The sequence below is a fragment of the Saccopteryx leptura genome, chromosome 2 (assembly GCF_036850995.1).
Source record: "Saccopteryx leptura isolate mSacLep1 chromosome 2, mSacLep1_pri_phased_curated, whole genome shotgun sequence".
NCBI lineage: Eukaryota > Metazoa > Chordata > Mammalia > Chiroptera > Emballonuridae > Saccopteryx > Saccopteryx leptura.
The window spans coordinates 340,255,268-340,272,725 of record NC_089504.1 but is presented as its reverse complement, the minus strand read 5'-3'; the positions used below and the strand labels follow the sequence as shown (position 1 = coordinate 340,272,725).

Here is a 17,458-nt window from a genome sequence, read left to right as displayed (position 1 = left end):
AACACTTAAGGTTTTATTTAGTGTTCTTCCACAGACTTAGTCATTACAATCATGAGGAGCTGGGTCAAGAAACTTCTCTGAATGGAAGACGCCAGGCTCCACCAAGTGTGGCAGAGATGGTAGAGCTCACAAGACATTCCAATTGTTCCTTAACATTTCCCAGCTTCCTTGCATTAGGTGGGGCCACGTGACTAGTTCTGATCAATGAAGGGAAGTGATGTCACATTCCGCTTGAAGCTTAAGAGACCTCTTCTTTCTTGCCTACCTCAGGAACTGATGACGTTCCAGATGTTGGGTCCATGAATGAATAGGTGGAACAGAATCCTCCTTCTGCTGTGCATGAGTGGAAATAAACTTTCAGGTATAAAGCCACTCTGATTTCTGGCTTGCTCGTTATGCAGCACAACCTAGCCTCTCCTGACTAATACAGCCAAACTTTACCTCTCCTAACAGAACTTGACCTGGTCAACCTCATTGGGGCAGGTTTCATTTTTCCCTTCAAGTATGATCCCCTCAGACTATGACTCATTTCCAGCCGGAAGTCTTGTCAGCATTCTCCATGAGCTTGTCCCAAGTGCCCAAATCTGTCAGAGCCTCACTTAGAGAGGGCTACCTTTGTCGTCACTGCATTACCACTCTCCCTCACTGCTGCCCCTACTTCAAATGTCTCTTCTCTCAACACCAGATCCCATCCTGGAGCCCAACATTCTAGACTCTGAAATCTAAAGACTACAGAACTGCATGTGTGGCCATTTCCCCAAAATTCTCAGAGCTACAAATGCTGCTTTGCCATTGGCCTTACTTCCGGTCTCCTCCGATGGGGACCTGCTACCTCCCAGTCCTCACCCCCATACACATTCCCGTCTCTCCCTGCAGTGGTTCCAACATGCATCCCGGCATTGGCCAACGTCGTGGGGTGCTCACTGTCTGCCAGCTCTTATGCTGTAGCTTTTGCGTCTTCAGACAGGATTCTGCTTGCTTCTGGGGAGATCCCTTTGAGGCTTGGCCTGACGAGCTCAATCTGCAGTTCACATCTCCAGTCACACCCAAAGAGCTGGAGGGAGAAGTGTCCATGTTCCTTAAGGAGTGCTTCCTCCCCACCCTACCCTGGCACCCTGGTAACTGGGTCTCGGGTATGACAAACAAGAGCTCACCTGCCCCCTTTCAGAGAGCAGGTAATGGAGATACTTAGCGTTGCCCATGCTGGTGCATTTCTCTGATGGCTTCTGTTTTCTAGGAGCCACTCTGGCTTCCATCAGCTTTGGAGAAATATAGACACCACCCTCAAGTACCTGTTACTATAGCCTCTGCGTTCACAAGCCAAAAATGGTCCTTCTAAAATTCTGAGTATGTACCTCTAACTATGTTAGAGACATTGGATGGCTTGAGCACAGGGGCATCTTTCTGGGAAATCTTAAATACTTTCATCAACCCTATACCCCAAGTCTTGCTAAGAATCCCAGATAAGGCAAAATATATCTCTTGAGACTTAGCTGGCCTGGATTGTCCTTTGTCAGTGATATAAAGATGAGATGGCACAGCGGTTAAGAAAGTGACCTCCGGCATTAACTGTATGGGTTCAAAACCCAGCTCTGTTGGATTTAGGCCAGGTAACCTTGGCAAGCCTCCTTTATCTCCTGTGTCTAACTTTAGACATCTATAAAACAGAGGTGAGAGTTACACAGATATTTAAGGACTCTTGGGAAAACAAGATCTCATAGTAAATGCTAAGTATTTTCATGTCTGCCACATGGAAATACTTGACATAACCCATCTCCCTCCTTCCTCCCCTGCAGGCTCTTCAGTGCCATTCCTTTCTGAACAGGCCTGCCCACCTTATCTCCCAGGAACTGCGTTTATCTCGCCACTCCCTTCCTCCACATCTAGTGTGGCTTTGAGCCATCACATGATATCAGTTTATAAAATACATTTTTAAAGGCACTTGTCTGGGCCCTGGTGACACTCCACAATCTGTTCCCAACTCTGCTGGCCTTAGTTCCTTCGGGGCTTACTTCCACCCATGTTCCGCAGAACCTCCTGTCCAGTCTAGCTGAGCTCTCTATTCTCATGAAGTTCCGCTCTCCTGTCAAGTCTGTATTCTGACCTTTTCATCTCTTCATGCCTTACTCAGCCATGAAGGCTCAAGCGGAAGGACTTCCTCCTCCAGAAAGTCTTCCCTGACTAGACAAAAATCATGTGCCACACACGTGCTGATTAGTCACTCACAGAGTTATCCTCTGGTTTTGATTTTTTACCCATATTTGCCTATGGTTTTCCTCCCAATATGAGTGTTCTTTCTGGGCAGGCATTGTGTTGCCATAGTTTATGTTTGACATTCAGTATGTATTCAGGAATGGCTCAAGAGATGGATAGTTTTGGGTCTGAGAGGTCTCCTAAGGGACACCAGAGATGACAGTGAACCCCCTGAGCACTTCAGTGAGCACTCAAAAAATACAAGCTACTCCTGTGAGGTGTCACCTTGATCATTTTGGCCTTCAGGTTTGGACAGCATTACATGATGAAAAAGGTCAGACTCCGACCCCTTCTCTGCCACTTCTAGCTCCGTGCTTAGGGGCCTGTTCTCCCTCTCTGAGCCTCTGTTTGTCTATTTTTCAAATAAAGAAAATCCTGCCCAGGATACAGGTTGAGATGTATAGGAGATTTGCTCATTAAGCATGGAGGACAGGGTCTGGCATAGATGGGGCCCATGGCTGTGTCCCCACCCTTTTTCATGTATGCCTCCTCTTTCTGCCTGGCAGACTGGCTGGGCAGAGATAGTGGCCTCTGGATGCAGAGGAGATATGCTGGGCACAAAGTATCCTCAATTCAATTTTGTGCTGTTAGAGATTGGTGTGGGTCTGCTGCCACCTGCTGAACTGAGCAGAAACGGCCTCTTTTAGTGCTCTCTGACGCCACCTAACGGTGGAAGCGATTTGTGACAGAGCAGCTCCACTCCCTCTGGCTCCCTCTGTATGGAGTTCTGTGTACCAGGTATTGTATCCACTGCAGTGAAACAGTATAGGAGACAGAGGCCATCTGGCATAGATAAGTGGTGCTTACCCTTCAGTGAACCTAAGAAATACCTGGGGAACTTCATTATTTGAAACTCAAATTTATTAGCGTACAATCTGTTTACATACAATAAAATTAATGCATCTTAAATAGACATCTTGGTAAATTTTGACAAATGTATGTATTCATGGCACTGACTAGCCTTGGTACCGAGGTTATGCTGGCCTCCTACAATGAGCTTGGAAGTGTTCCTCTTCTTTTCTGGAGTAATTTGAAGAATAATGTCCTAGAAGCACCGTCCCTGCACTGAGAAGATTCTCAGCCATATGCCTTTGGACAGTTCATTGAACCTCTCTTGGTTTTCATTTTCTCATCTGGAAAGTGGAATGGATACTGCCCATCTAGCCTGGTTCTGGGAAAGAACAGATGGAGTGATGTCTGAAAAGCTGCCCAGCAGGTTCACTACTGGGCCCCTGACACGTGGGAGGTGTTTCATTCATTAGTATAATCATTATTGCGTATTATTACATCACTAAGGTGACTGGAAACCTAGCACAAGATGATTGTCAAGGTCCTTTCTGCTGTAAATTTTCAACATTCTTCTCTCTCAAAGAGCTTAATCTTGAACAACTGTGGTACCTTTGCAGAACTTAAAAAGTAAAATGGATTTAGCTGTTATCTCGCGTGATGCCACAGTAGACTGCAAAGGTGGCCATTATTAATCCCATCTCTCTCTTTAACAGTTGAGGAAACTCAGGTTTGCACAACTTGCCTGAGGCAACGTGGAGGATTGGTTACCATCACTCTCTCTGAAGCCAGAGTTACAGGCCAGGGAGCAAGAGGATTGGGAGGTGTGGGTTCTCTGCCAGCTTTATAGCCACTAGACGACCATTCTCACACTATCTGGGGGTCCCTCAGGGCAAGGCACCTTCAGAGGTTTCCACCACAAAGAGTCAGGCCATGCAGTCGGCTGCACTCTCCACCCAGCTGTGTGACCTGAAGCACGCTGCTAACCTCACTGAGCGCCAGGCTCCCTATCTGGGAAAAGATGAAGTCCACTGCAACAGCCATTATGTATTGGGTGCCTCATATATGCCAGGCTCCGTGCTACATAGCTACACACGTGATGTATTTAGTCCTTTCCAAAGTTCTGCAAGACAAGCATATGAGCCATCAGTGAGAAAACGAGGGTTCAAAGAGATTAAATAATTGACCTAAGATCAAAAAATATCCATTCAGAACTAAAGCTCAGCAATAACCAACCCTTCTTTCCATGTTAGAACCGATCAAATTATGCACTTAAATATGTGCAGTTTCTTTTAAGTCAGTTATACCTCGATCAAGCTGCTTTTTAAGGGGCATTTAAAATTAGATATAAAATTGAGGAGAGGAACAACAATAAAAAAGGATCACATAGTCATTAGGATGTAAAATACAATAGAGGGAATATAGTCAGTTTTATGGTAATAACTATGTATGATGCCAGGTGGGTGCTGGAGATATTGGGGTGATGACTGTGTAAGTTATGTAAATGTCTAATATCTGGGGTGTGCACCTGAAACTAATATAATATTGTACAGCAACTGTAATAGGAAAATTAAAAAAGTATTTAAAAATAAGCAAAACAAAAAAGTAATTACAGTCACAGGAATATGAATGTGCCAAAATTCACCTAGCTGTACACTTGGGATTTGAGAATTTTATCATATATAAAATATGCCTGAATAAGGTACTGCTGCACTCTTTTAAAAAAAGTAATTAGACCTAAAGTCATCAGTCTCAAATATCACCCAGGTCTCTTGCTGACAGAAAAATAACACTAGACTTTATCTAAAATAAATCATTCTCTCAACTACTGTTTCGCCATTTTAAAAATTGCATTTTCTTCTTATTATAAAAGCCATACATGTTTATCATAAGGAAAATTTAAAAATACAGATGAACAAAAATATATAAAGGAAAAATAGCCTTGTTTCTACACTCCAATATAACATGATTTTACACTCTGGTGAATTCCTTTTCACTACTTGTCAGTACCTATATGTTTATTTAGATGCATATATAATTAAATCACATATTTGGAGTTTTGAAAATTGGGATCTTGCTTGGGAACGTTGGCTCAGTGGTAGAGCATCCGCCTGCTGTGTGGATGTCCTGGGTTGGATTCCAGATCAAGGCACACAGGAGAAGCACTCATCTGCTTCTCCAACCCTCCCCCTCTCGCCTCTCTCTCTCTCTCTCTCTCTCTCTCTCTCTCTCTTTTCCTCCCTCCTGCAGCCATGACTCAATTAGAGTGAGTTGGCCCTAGGCACTAAGGATAGCTGCATGGCCTCTGTTAAAATAAGTACATTTGACCCTGGCTACTTTCCCATGAAACCAGACAGAGGGACCCCACGGAGACCTCAGGGCTGTCCTCTAGACTTGAATAAATGATTCATTGCCTGACCTCTCACCAATGAGCTCCCAGCACGACTCCAAACTCTAACCTGTGGCATCTCGTGACGTTGCCTAGTCTGTGGCCAACATGCCATCAGGGAGTCGGGTCTGTAGAGCAATAGTTGCCCATCTCTGGATTGACAAAATCAGTATTAAACTATTTTTCTTTCTATATTGCAAAATGGCCAAGTAAACATAAATAATGCTTTTTAAATTAAGTTTCATGGTGTCTAAGTGTTCTTTGAAAAGTGTCTCAGAGCGCCCATCTGCTTCTCCACCCCTCCCTCTCTCCTTCCTCTCTGTCTCTCTCTTCCCCTCCCGCAGCCGAGGCTCCATTGGAGCAAAGATGGCCCGGGCGCTGGGGATGGCTCTGTGGCCTCTGCCTCAGGCGCTAGAATGGCTCTGGATGCAACAGAGCGATGCCCCTGGATGGGCAGAACATCGCCCCCTGGTGGGCATGCCAGGTGGATCCCGGTCGGGCGCATGCGGGAGTCTGTCTGACTGCCACCCCGTTTCCAGCTTCGGAAAAGTGAAAAAAAGAAAAGAAAAGTGTCTCAGGTGCTGGGGGCTGGGTAGGGAGGAGATGAGGGTCAGGTGAAGGGGTGCTGGAAGGAGACCATCAGGTGCGGTCTGCATCTGCCACTCTTACTCCACAGGGACTGTTTTCTTATTTTTCAAATATTCGTCTTCCATGCAAGGTTTCATTTGAAAAGAAATCCCATCGTCATAAATGATTTTTAAAAAGGAAATCATGCTCTGTGGCATCATTCTTATTTCTGCTGAATATCTTTTCAAAATGAAAATCATTTTACTGGGCTACAATTATAAAAGTAACACCTACACATTTTTCAAGATTCAAACAATTCAAAAATATCAAAACAAACAATTGGAAGTCACCCATTAATCTCATTACTCTTTATAGACACTTTGGGGTGTAAGTATGTATTAAAATGTACTGTGTATACATTTTGTCCTGTCTTTTTTTTCTTAACACAGTCTATTTGCCCATGTCATTTGTTAGCCTTTAAAAACATGATTTTTGACCATTTAGTATTTGTGTAATGCTATTAGGTTTATTGATTAAAAAAAAAAAAAGAACAAAACCCACAAGTTAAACTTAAAGGCTTAAGGAGATGGGGTTTTTGCTTTTTAAATGTGTAATTGTTACACATTGAATATCCATATAAATATTGCAAAAAGAACACTGTAAACATAAACAACTGCCCCCAGCTTAAAAGTCCCACCTTGGCAGGATCATAACTAGAAGAGTTTCCCAATTTTCCCGCAGAAATGCCTTTAATGACAGAAGAGAGTGTGAATAAGAATAACCAGATGTCTGGGGGGGAGAACTAGTTCTGGTGACTTCTTCTTCTAGACACAGAAGGGCTTTGATTTTATTTCTTTAAATTTGATTGGCTGCATATTTTTTCCAACCCATGATACTTGAACTGGTCTCCTATTGTACATTTAGTTTGCTTCTACTGTACTCCCTTTTTAAAATCATAAGCAGTACTACAATCAGTCTTCTTTTACATAATTTCTCCAAGTCATCTCTGATTATTTCTTTAAAAATTAACCCTCTAAGTGAAATTATCTGGTCAACCAGTACAGGTCTTTTATAACTTTTTATGTGCATTGCCAAATTATCTTTCAGGAAGGGAAGACTAATTTAGAATCATGTCATTTCATCTTTCCCTCATCAATATTGGGTGACATTTCATTATTGTCTTAATTAGTATCTCTTTACTTATTACTGAGGTAAAAGAATTTTATTAATTTATAGACATTTTTGTCTTACTTTGTAGGATGTGTACTTTTATACTTTGTATATATTTCTATCGAAGTATATTTATGTTATTATTGTTTAGAAAGAGCTCATTATATTCAAAGGGCATTAATCCCTTGCCAGTATAGGCTGTCTTTCCACTCTTTAATTTACATTTTAGAATTTTATAATTACATTATACTTGTAATTATTTGTTTATAGTTTTTTATCTTTTTTAACTGAGTTTATTGGGGTGACATTAGTCCACAAAACCATACAGGTTTCAAGTGTACAACTGAATAAAACATCATCTGCACACTGCATGGTACACTCATTGCCCCAAGCAAAGTCTCTTTGCATCCCCCTTTCCCTCCCTTGGCCCACCTCCACCTACCCCCAAATCTCTTTCCCTATCTGTCATCTATCTATCTATCTATCTATCTATCTATCTATCTATCTATCTATCTATCTATCTGATTTTTTTTTGCTTTATTCCCTTCACCTTCTTCTATCATTTCTATATTGAGAAAGGTCTCCCTTATTCCTCACTGCCTAGATCGCCAAATATCCTCATCTGCATTGTCTTCTTACTGCTTTATGGTTCCATGTTTATGTAAATATTTTATATAAGCAAATAAGAATTTAAAGACATGCTATATATATATATGCTGAATTCATCTGGACTTTATTTTAGTAGTTGTTGAAGGATGGTATTTAGGTTTTATCCCTTCTAACTAGTTAATAAATTGTCCCCAAACTATCATTGAATAATTCATTTTTCCCCCACTGATCTGAAATAGCATCTTAATCATATAATTAATTCTTCTACGTACCAAGGTATATTTTTTGGCTTATGTGCCATTGATCTATGTTGCTAGTCTTGTGTCAATACCACACTTTTTGCATTATTGTAGCATTATAATATGTTTTAATTCTGTTTCCTTCTTCTTTTTTTTTATAGGTGAGAGGAGGGAAAATAGTGACACAGACTCCTGCATGTGCCCAAAAGGGATCCACCCGGCAACCCCCATCTGGGGCCAATGCTCACAACTGAGCTGTTTTTAGCACCTGAGGCTGATGCGTTTGGACCAACCGAGCCATCCTCAGTGCCCAGGGCCATGCTTGAACAAGTTGAGCCACTGGCTTCAGTTAGGGAAGAGGGAGAGAAGAGGGAGAGGGAGGGGGAGAGAAGCAGATGGTCACTTCTCCTGTGTGTCCTGACCAGGAATTGAGTCCCAGATGTCCATACACTGAGTCAACCCTCTATCCACTGAGCCACTGGCCAAGGCCTTCTATTTTTTTAAATTCTTTTTTTCTATGAAAATTTTAAAGATGTTTTAAATTTTTTATTGAAGTGCAATATACATATGAAGAGTAAACATAAGTGAATGACTCAGGGAATTTTCACAAACTGATGTCATATGCTTAATTAACGGCCAGATCAAGTTAAGAAACAGAACATTACCAGCAGCCCGGAAGCACCACCCACCATCAAGATCTCTTCCAGTCACTTCACGCGAAGAGTGACCACTATCTTGACTTTGAACAGGATAAATTTTGTCTGTTTTTAAACTTCATATAATAATAATCCTACTGCTTACCTCTTTTGTGTCTGTGCCTGTTTTCTTCCATGCAACTTTTATATTTGTGAGACTCATCCATGCTGTTGAACACAGTTTTGAATTGTTCATGCCCATTATTGTATAATAGTTCTTTGTATGGATATACCATGATTTATTTATTCTGCTGTTGATAGGTATTTGGGTAGTTTCCAAGTTTGAAGTTACTACAAATAATACTGTTATAAATATTTTAGTACCATGTGTGAACATCTACATACAATTCACTAGTGTGTATACATATGTATGCAATTCTGTTTGGTTTATTCCTGGAAGTGGAATTATTGTGTTATAAACTAAGTGCATGCTTGGTTTTGGTAGATATTGCCAAATAGTTTTCCAGAATGGTTGTGGTAATTTACAATTCTACTAGCAGTGAGTAAGAGTTCCAGTTATTCATACTCTTGCAACACTTAGTATTTTCTATATTTTACTTATTTCGCCGTTCTGGTATGATTGATATTGAGATATGAATTTCCATTTCCATGATGATTTATAAGGCTGAACATATTTTTGCAGTTTTATCAGCCATTTGTTTATCCCTTCTGGTTACCTATCTCTTCCTATCTCATAGCTTGTTTTTATTGAGTTGCTAAAAAACCCTGATGTGTAGGAGTTCTTTATATACCTAGGATTTGTGTTTATTTTCATGTGTGTATGCTGCAGATATCATCTTTTACTCTTCAGATTGCCTTTTCACTCTTTTGCCTTTTAATTAATTGCCTTGGGTCTTTTGATGATATCACTAAAATCTTAATATAAATTAATACTTTACATTTTTTTCTTTTATAGTTAGCACTTTTTGTAACATGTTTAAAAACTGTGTCTCTTCCAATATCACAAACATTTATTCTTATGAAATATTAATTGTTTTAACCTTCATATTTATATAGGCAATTTATCTGAAATTGTATGTGTATGTGTGTGTAATGTGAGGTAGTGGGGACAAAATACATTTTTCAATTGGACAACATCTAATTAACCCAGAACCATTTATTAAAATGACTATTGTTCCTCTCCACTGTATTGGAGATGCACACAGCATGAAGGAATACTGCACAGCAATGAGCATGAACAGTTTCGTTCTATGTGCTACAATATGGATGACTCTCGCAGAACTGAATGTAGAAACAAAAGGGGGCAATAGGATTTTTTTTTCTGTCATAATGTATAGGACTATTTGTGAACTATTTTGTTTCATTCATCAGTTTATCTTATCTTGTACAAATACCCAATATCTTTATTATTAAGTCTAGTAATAAAAGCCCTCTGGCTCTGTTCTTCTCTAAGATTGTCTTAGACAAGGCACTGGGTCCTTCCCATTTTCATATAAATTTTTTTTCAGATTATCAATTACCATACAAAAAACCATTGGAATTTTGTTTGATATTGATCTTGTCTGGTTTTGATCTTACAAATAAACTTCATTTTGTCAAGACTAAACAAAATCCCTTTAGAGTCTGATTTGGATTTTATTAATCCCGTAATTTAATTTGTGGTATATTAAATTCTTTTTTTATTTCATGGCTGTGAATATTGATTTCCCCACCAGCCCATCAACAATCTTTGGAGAAGGTGTCTGTCATGTAATTCTTATGTTTTATAGATCGTTTTATGAGAACCTATATCCAAAGAGCATTTAATGAGTGTTTCTTAAATGGACCTTATAAACTTTTGAAAAATGTCTTTATCAAATGCTCTTTGGTTTCTGACTAAATCCACTCAAAAAATTATTAGAGTATTCATTAATTCCCTTAGCAAAGTCACTACACCTAAAGACTAGCCCTTTCTTTCTTTCTTTCTTTCTTTCTTTCTTTCTTTCTTTCTTTCTTTTTGTGACAGACAAAGAGAGACAGAGAGAGGGACAGATAGGAGCAGACAGACAGGAAGGGAGAGATGAGAAGCATAAATTCTTTGTTTGACACCTTAGTTGTTCATTGACTGCTTTCTCATATGCGCCTAGACCGGGGTGCTACAGCAGACCGAGTAACCGCTTGCTCAAGCCAGGGACCTTGGGCTCAAGCCGGTGAGCCTTGCTCAATCCAGATGAGCCCACGCTCAAGCTGGTGATCTCAGGATTTCAAACCTTGGTCTTCCATCTCCCAGTCCGACACTCTATCCTCTGTGCCACTGCCTGGTCAGGCTAGCCTTTTTTTTTCCTTTTAAAAACTTCCCTTTACTAAGGAGCTTGCAGTTCAATAAAGATTGTGAACACAAAACCAAGTATTTAAAATGTCATTTCTTAAGTGCTAGAGATTTAGAGCTGCAAGAGTAACTAACTCTAGCTGGGAAACCACAGTGAAGTTCATAAATCCTAGTGAAGTTGATGGTCGGGCTGAGTTTTGAAGCATGAGTATGAGTTTTTCAGGCAGTAGAGTCCAGGAGTGGGAAAAAAGATAGGGAGCATTCTGGGTGAAAGAGAAAAACAGAAATGAAAGCATGGAAATTCATCCCGTGTCTGAGAAGCAGGAGTGGCCCGGTATGGTTGAGGCACAGGGACTGGAGTACAAGATAGGTAGAGACTGAACTGTAGGGTGGGGTCAGATTACAAATGGATTTTAAGTATAAGTCAGCAATTTGTTTTTTTACTCTATTATTGAAGATGGTTAGTATGAGACAGTGTCACGATCAGATTTGTGTTTGAAAATATTGCTCTACAACACGGAGGAGGGTGTAGGTAGCATGTCGAGGTAGTTAGGAGGCTACAACAGTCCGGGGAGCAGATAATAAGAGGTGGTGCAAAGACACCGAAAATGGGATGGGTATTGCAGGCTATTCCAGAGGAGAAATCAATGAGCCGTGGTGACTGATTGGGTGCATGCAGGTGGAGGGAGGGACATCAGGGTGCAGGCTACGGGATTTCACTGTGCGAAGCTCCAAGTTGTCTCTTGGATCACTGGGTTGAATTGAGCAGCTATTCTGAAAGTATGCCTGGATGTACCTCTGACTGGCAGCTGTGTGAAAGAAAAGGCACAGCGTAATGCCTGTGGGGCTGTTTTATTCTTTTCCTCAGAACCACCATATTTTGTCACGTGATTTTATTTTTCCCAGGATTTGTAGGTCCTTCGGTCCCCTGCCCGTCTCTATATTTATTGCTGCTCTCCTCGGGAAGAGAGAAGATAGGTTATTTCAGAAATACAAACCCAAACCAAAAACAATTCCCTCTCCACCGCTGCTCTGCAATCAGATTAGTTTGTCAGATCAGTTTGGCGAGGAATCTTCACGCGTTCAGCACAAACAGCTCATTTTGTAGATGAGGAGGTTAAGTCCAAGAGAGCACAGATGATGCCTTAACCAGTAAGTGGGTTCATGAGCAAGGTCTGCCTGAATGTGGTGGGAGGCAGTTCGGCATGGTTAGGGTAAGGAATCAGACAGCTCTGGGCTCTGCCACCTACCCGCTGTATGGTCTGCAGAGCAGGCTTTAGCTTTTTCTAACCGCCCGGTTGCTTGACATAAAGTGGAGTTGTGAGAATTACATGAAAAATTTGCATGCTGACACTGAGGACTTGTCTGAGGGCTCAATGCATGTTACTGATGATGAAGATGATGGTGATGCTGATGACAAAGAGAAAGATGACAGTGCTGAAGATGAAGATGATGGCGATAGATGAGGAGGAGGAGGATCTTGAACAAGTGTGGGTGGGCTTTGGCATCGGAATGCCCAAGTTAAAATATCCATGATAGCTGGGTGACCTTGTTAAAACTATTTAATCTCTAGAACTATAAACTTGTTGTATATGAAATAGAGATAATAATCTCTATCTTGCACCACTTGGACAATGAAATAAAAGAATATGTACATTTAAATTACCTACCACAGTGCTCGGCACAAAGAAAGTGCTCAAGTAATATTTCTTCTCTATGCCTGAACCCAAACTCCCTTTTTCCCCTTTCCTTTCCCTCTTCCCTTCCTGTTCATCCTTCTCCAATAGCAATCGTATTTCCTTGTTTCAATACCACACTGTCATTTATTCATCAGCTGCAAATTTGGAAGTACGTGTTATCATTACTCCCAGGGCCCCTCCACCCTCTCACTTCCACAGATGAGAACAGTGTCTGTCCGTCGCTCCTGCAGCTTGCAGTGACCCCAGACACTGCCACTCTACTCAGAGCTTCCCTGCAAATTAACTTCAGGACAAGGACACTCGGGGAACTAACTCATCACCCTCCCCCAGAGACTGGAGGCAGTGTGTGTCATCGCCCCGCGGGTTCCTCCGTCTTCGTCTGGGCGGTACTATACTCGGTGGATGTAATGAATAACTTGTTGTGTGAAGCCTTTTGGGCAGTTTCCTTACTTCAATAATTACAGAAATATTTTATCTTTAGGATTGTGTTGTGGGCTTCCAGGAATGAGCGTGGAACAGCACTCTTTGGAGCCTCTTCCGCTGCACCAGGCTCGCTGCTTTCGTGCCATGTGGAAAAAAACAATGAGCTACATATTCAGGCATCTTTTGTAAAAGCAGCAGGTCTCCCGGCTCTAATGTGGACAGACCAGCTTGACAGCTCACTGTGGCTGAACATATCTGAAAATCAGGTCAGGGATTGTCACAGGAGGAGGCTGAAAAGGTCAGTAACCAATAACGGAATGTCCCTGCGGCTGATAGATGTGCATCATGAAACTGGCGAGTACCAGCCCGGGGCTGCCATCTTTTCTGGAGCTGCAACATCCCATCTGTTTGCTTTTATGCCTAAATATCCTCAAAGTCGCTCCCTCCGAATGCTAGGGAGCGCATATTTATTGAAAATGAATAGGTTGGAGGATTTCAAAAGAGAAAATGAAAGCTCTCCAAGGGGGTTGCAAAATCAGAGGTGGGAACGCTTATGCCAGAAAGCTTAGGGTCACAAAACTCACTCCAGGTTTCCTGATTTATGCATGAAAATGGCAATTGGCATCCGGGTAAGGAGAGAGGAGAATGGGTCCAGGAAGGGTACAAACTTACTTATAAATCTTTTTCATATAGAGGGAAAAAAGGAAGGAAGAAAAAAATAGAGGAAGGAAAAAAACCCCTCAAAGCTTACATCTTTATTTGGTTCCCCAATGGATTCCATTAGACTATAACAGGTCATTCTGAGTGCACCTGAGTTTAGCTGTGGATTTAGATAACCCTCTCCTCCCCTTCTGACCTTTATTATGACTGCAAAAATTCTGAATGTGAAGGATAAATAATGCATGTTCTCAGTCAAGAAAGGAAGGAAGACCCAAGGAAAAATTGCAGAATACACTAAGCAACAGTTCTTTCTCTAGTATGTTTTTACTACTGACTCACTTTCTCTTACCTCCATCCTCACACCTTCTTCTCTGTTACCCACCAACCAGAACCCCAAAACCCAGAAACAGAAGTAAAGGAGAGCGCAGATTCTGGGGTCAAACTTGCACTTAAAATACTTATAGCTGCGGTGTATCTGTTGTGCGATCCTGGACAAGTCTCCCTTGCTCTCTGTGCCTTGGTGTTTTCTGTAAAGGAGGATACCCACCGTATCAAAGGCTTTGGAAAGATAATGCATGAAGATGTATGCAAATGAAGCTTGTACGCTGGTGAAGAGACAGAAGAAAGGTCTGTGAGTCTCCGATATAAGGGGAAGAGCTGCAGGGGGAGGGGCCGCCTTCTCGGTGAGCCTGCAATTACCTGGAGGGGGTAGCTGAGAGCCCAACGAGCTGGCCCTGGCTTTGGATCCTCCAGGCTGGCTTCTGTGGCACCAAAGCAAACAAAAGATCCCTACGATGACCTCAGAGCGGAGAGCTTGGATTTTCTTCTCTTATTCAGAAGCCAGAACCCTCTTGTCTCTTGGATTGGGCAGTTACAACAGACACACAGGAAGGGACAGAATGGAACTTCAGGCTCAAGCCAAATTCGAAGCTGAATTTTAAGCGAGGATAATTTGTTCTGTCTGCATGTGCCTTTGTCCCTTACTCATGCCTTTATTTTACGAAGGTGTCAAGAACAATGACTCTTTTCCAGCTGGTGGTTTAAATATGACCCTGAGTGCTTTGCCCTCAAGCCTTAGGATTAGAAAACGAGGTGGGAAAAGAAATGATTGTAGAGCAAAATAATAACAATAATAATACGAATAATAGTTTGGGAACTTATCATCTGTGGGAGGAAATTGTAATTTAAAATGAAAATAAAGTTTGGGGACTCTGTTCATTTATACATCATCTCCGACTCCCCAATTACAGACCTAATGAAGAGTCCGGACAGTTTAAATGTATGAGAAGGAAGCTGGGACTAGTGCAGGAAGAGGCTCGTTTAGTCTTCAGAAAAACCTGGAAGGAAGTGTCCCTGGTACGTACGTCTTTCTAAGCTTAAGCCCCTGCTTCTCTACAGGCATTTCAGATGCCCTCTGGAGACTTCCTCAGCTCCCTGGGCCTTGTCACTCCATCCCTGAAAGCACGAAATGTCACAGATGGATGAGATCTCCACGGAGGAAAGAAGGGAGGTCAGAGACGAGGGCTGAGCTGCTCAAGGACACAGCGATGGGAGACGCAGGACTGCCCCAGGCTCCTGAGGCCCAGCCCTGCGACCCTCATTCCCCTCCATGGCTGCCCCCAGTTCCATCTGTCGTTCTCAGTGTTTCTGCCCTCTTTGTGATTCCCCATCTTCCTCCTAGACTTCCCTGCACCCCCTGGTGAAACTAGTCCTCAGAGCCTGGACCCCTCTAATGTTGGTAGGTTTAGTAAAGAGGGGATGAGTCCGCCTGCTGCAGAAAACCGTCCTTCCGTGAGTGGGGTTATTCTGATTGACCTGGGTGCTGGTGTCCGCCACCGCCGGTGTTTCAGTCTGTGGGAGGATGAGTAGGTCAAGCATCCCTGTGGGCTCTCTCCACATCTGTCCACTGATGCCCCAGTGTGAGTTTGCTGCAGACAGAAAAATGGTTTTGTGTAATCATCGGGGCACCCCCTTTCTTGTTCTTGTTCCAGTGTCACTTAGCTCCTGCAGCATGACTATCTCATAAACGGTATCAGGCTCAACCGGGGGAACGGGCTTGCTCTGCAAAGTGGACTTGGGACAGAGTAGGGGAGAAAATGTGGTAACCAGCGTCTAAGGACATTGAAAACCTCAGGGCTGTTTCTATGGCCCAGAGAAATTCTTGACTCCAGATGCGAAGGGTAATTGAAAAACTTGCTCCGTGGTCTTCTGAGGAGGCTGTAGAGCAGGGGTCGGGAACCTATGGCTCACGAGCCAGATGTGACTCTTTTGATGGCTGCATCTGGCTCACAGACAAATCTTTAATAAAAAAAATAATAACGTTAAAAATATAAAACATTCTCATGTATTACAATCCATTCATTTCCTACTGCTCGTGTTCATGGTTGTGGGTGGCTGGAGCTAATCACAGCTGTCCTCTGGGACAACACCAAACTTTTATTGGATAATGCATAACATACATGGGTTGTTGTATGGCTCTCACGGAATTACATTTTAAAATATGTGGCGTTCATGGCTCTCTCAGCCATAAAGTTTCCCGACCCCTGCTGTAGAGTCAGCTTCTTCCCTTCTTATTTCCCATTAGATGACCCCTTGCCATTTCCATGGCAACTGAGAGCTTTCCTGGGTTTCACTGAACCACTGCTTGGGGAGGTGTGGGAAAACAAGTGGTGGGGTGGTAGATACAGAGGCTGTGGGAAAACAAGTGGTGGGGTGGTAGATACAGAGGCTGTGGGAAAACAAGTGGTGGGGTGGTAGATACAGAGGCTGTGGGAAAACAAGTGGTGGGGTGGTAGATACAGAGGCTGAGATATGTGAATCCCCTGATTTCATTCTTACCCCTCACAGGTTCTAAGAGGGATTTCCCCCAAGGTAGGCTCAAGATTAGAAGGACAGTCTTTCATTTTGTGACCTCGAGGCCCCAGATGCCAACGCTGAGCATCACAAACACGCTTAAAGTGCCCAGAGAGCTGCACCCCAACGTCCTGTGACTTAGCTTCCTATTGAGAAGCTAAGGGTCCCTAGGGGTCCCCTCCTCTCGGCCCATCTTTCTTCTTTCTCCTCTTCTTCCTAGAGATTTGTCCCCAGGCCTCTGACGGAGGCCAAGGTCAGTACCAGAGTCAGGGAAAGGCACACTTCTCTCTTGCTGGGCACCAGAGGGAATGACACATGTCCCCTAGAGTAAGAGCAATGTCTGCTTTCCAGCTGTGTGACCTTGACATTCAGTTTCTTCATCAGTAAAGTGGAGGTGATAATAGTGTCTCCTTCTAAGGGCTATTGTGAGGACTAAGTGAATTAATGAATGTGTGACACTAGAGAGGTGCCTGTCATGTACAGGGTCCTATATAAGTAAGGTGACCTTAGATCCAAATGTGTCTAGGACAGTCTCATTTTATGTCTACTGTCCCAGCATCATCATTAACAGTGCCTCCTTCCCATTTCAAAAGTATTTGGTGCTAAATATATATATATTATATACCATATCTATATATACAGTTATACACCATACATATATAGTTAGATATTTTACTATTGGGTGGTGGTCCAGTGTTTTAAGGATGTCCAGGGTTGGATGCCACAGGCTAGGAAATGAGACAGGCAAGAGTTTTTGGCTCCAGAGCATCTACAAGGGACCAATTCAGGTTCCACTACCCTTATCTTGAGAGACAAAAATACTCTGTAACACCAAAGTTTTGTTC

The 17,458-nt window shown here is 42.4% G+C and overlaps 1 pseudogene; it reads right to left on the bottom strand.

Moving 5' to 3' along the window:
• The window catches only part of LOC136392302 (protein L-Myc-like), a 46,731-nt pseudogene extending 34,246 nt beyond the window's left edge, over window positions 1–12,485 (bottom strand).
• Between the last annotated feature and the right edge of the window lie 4,973 nt (window positions 12,486–17,458).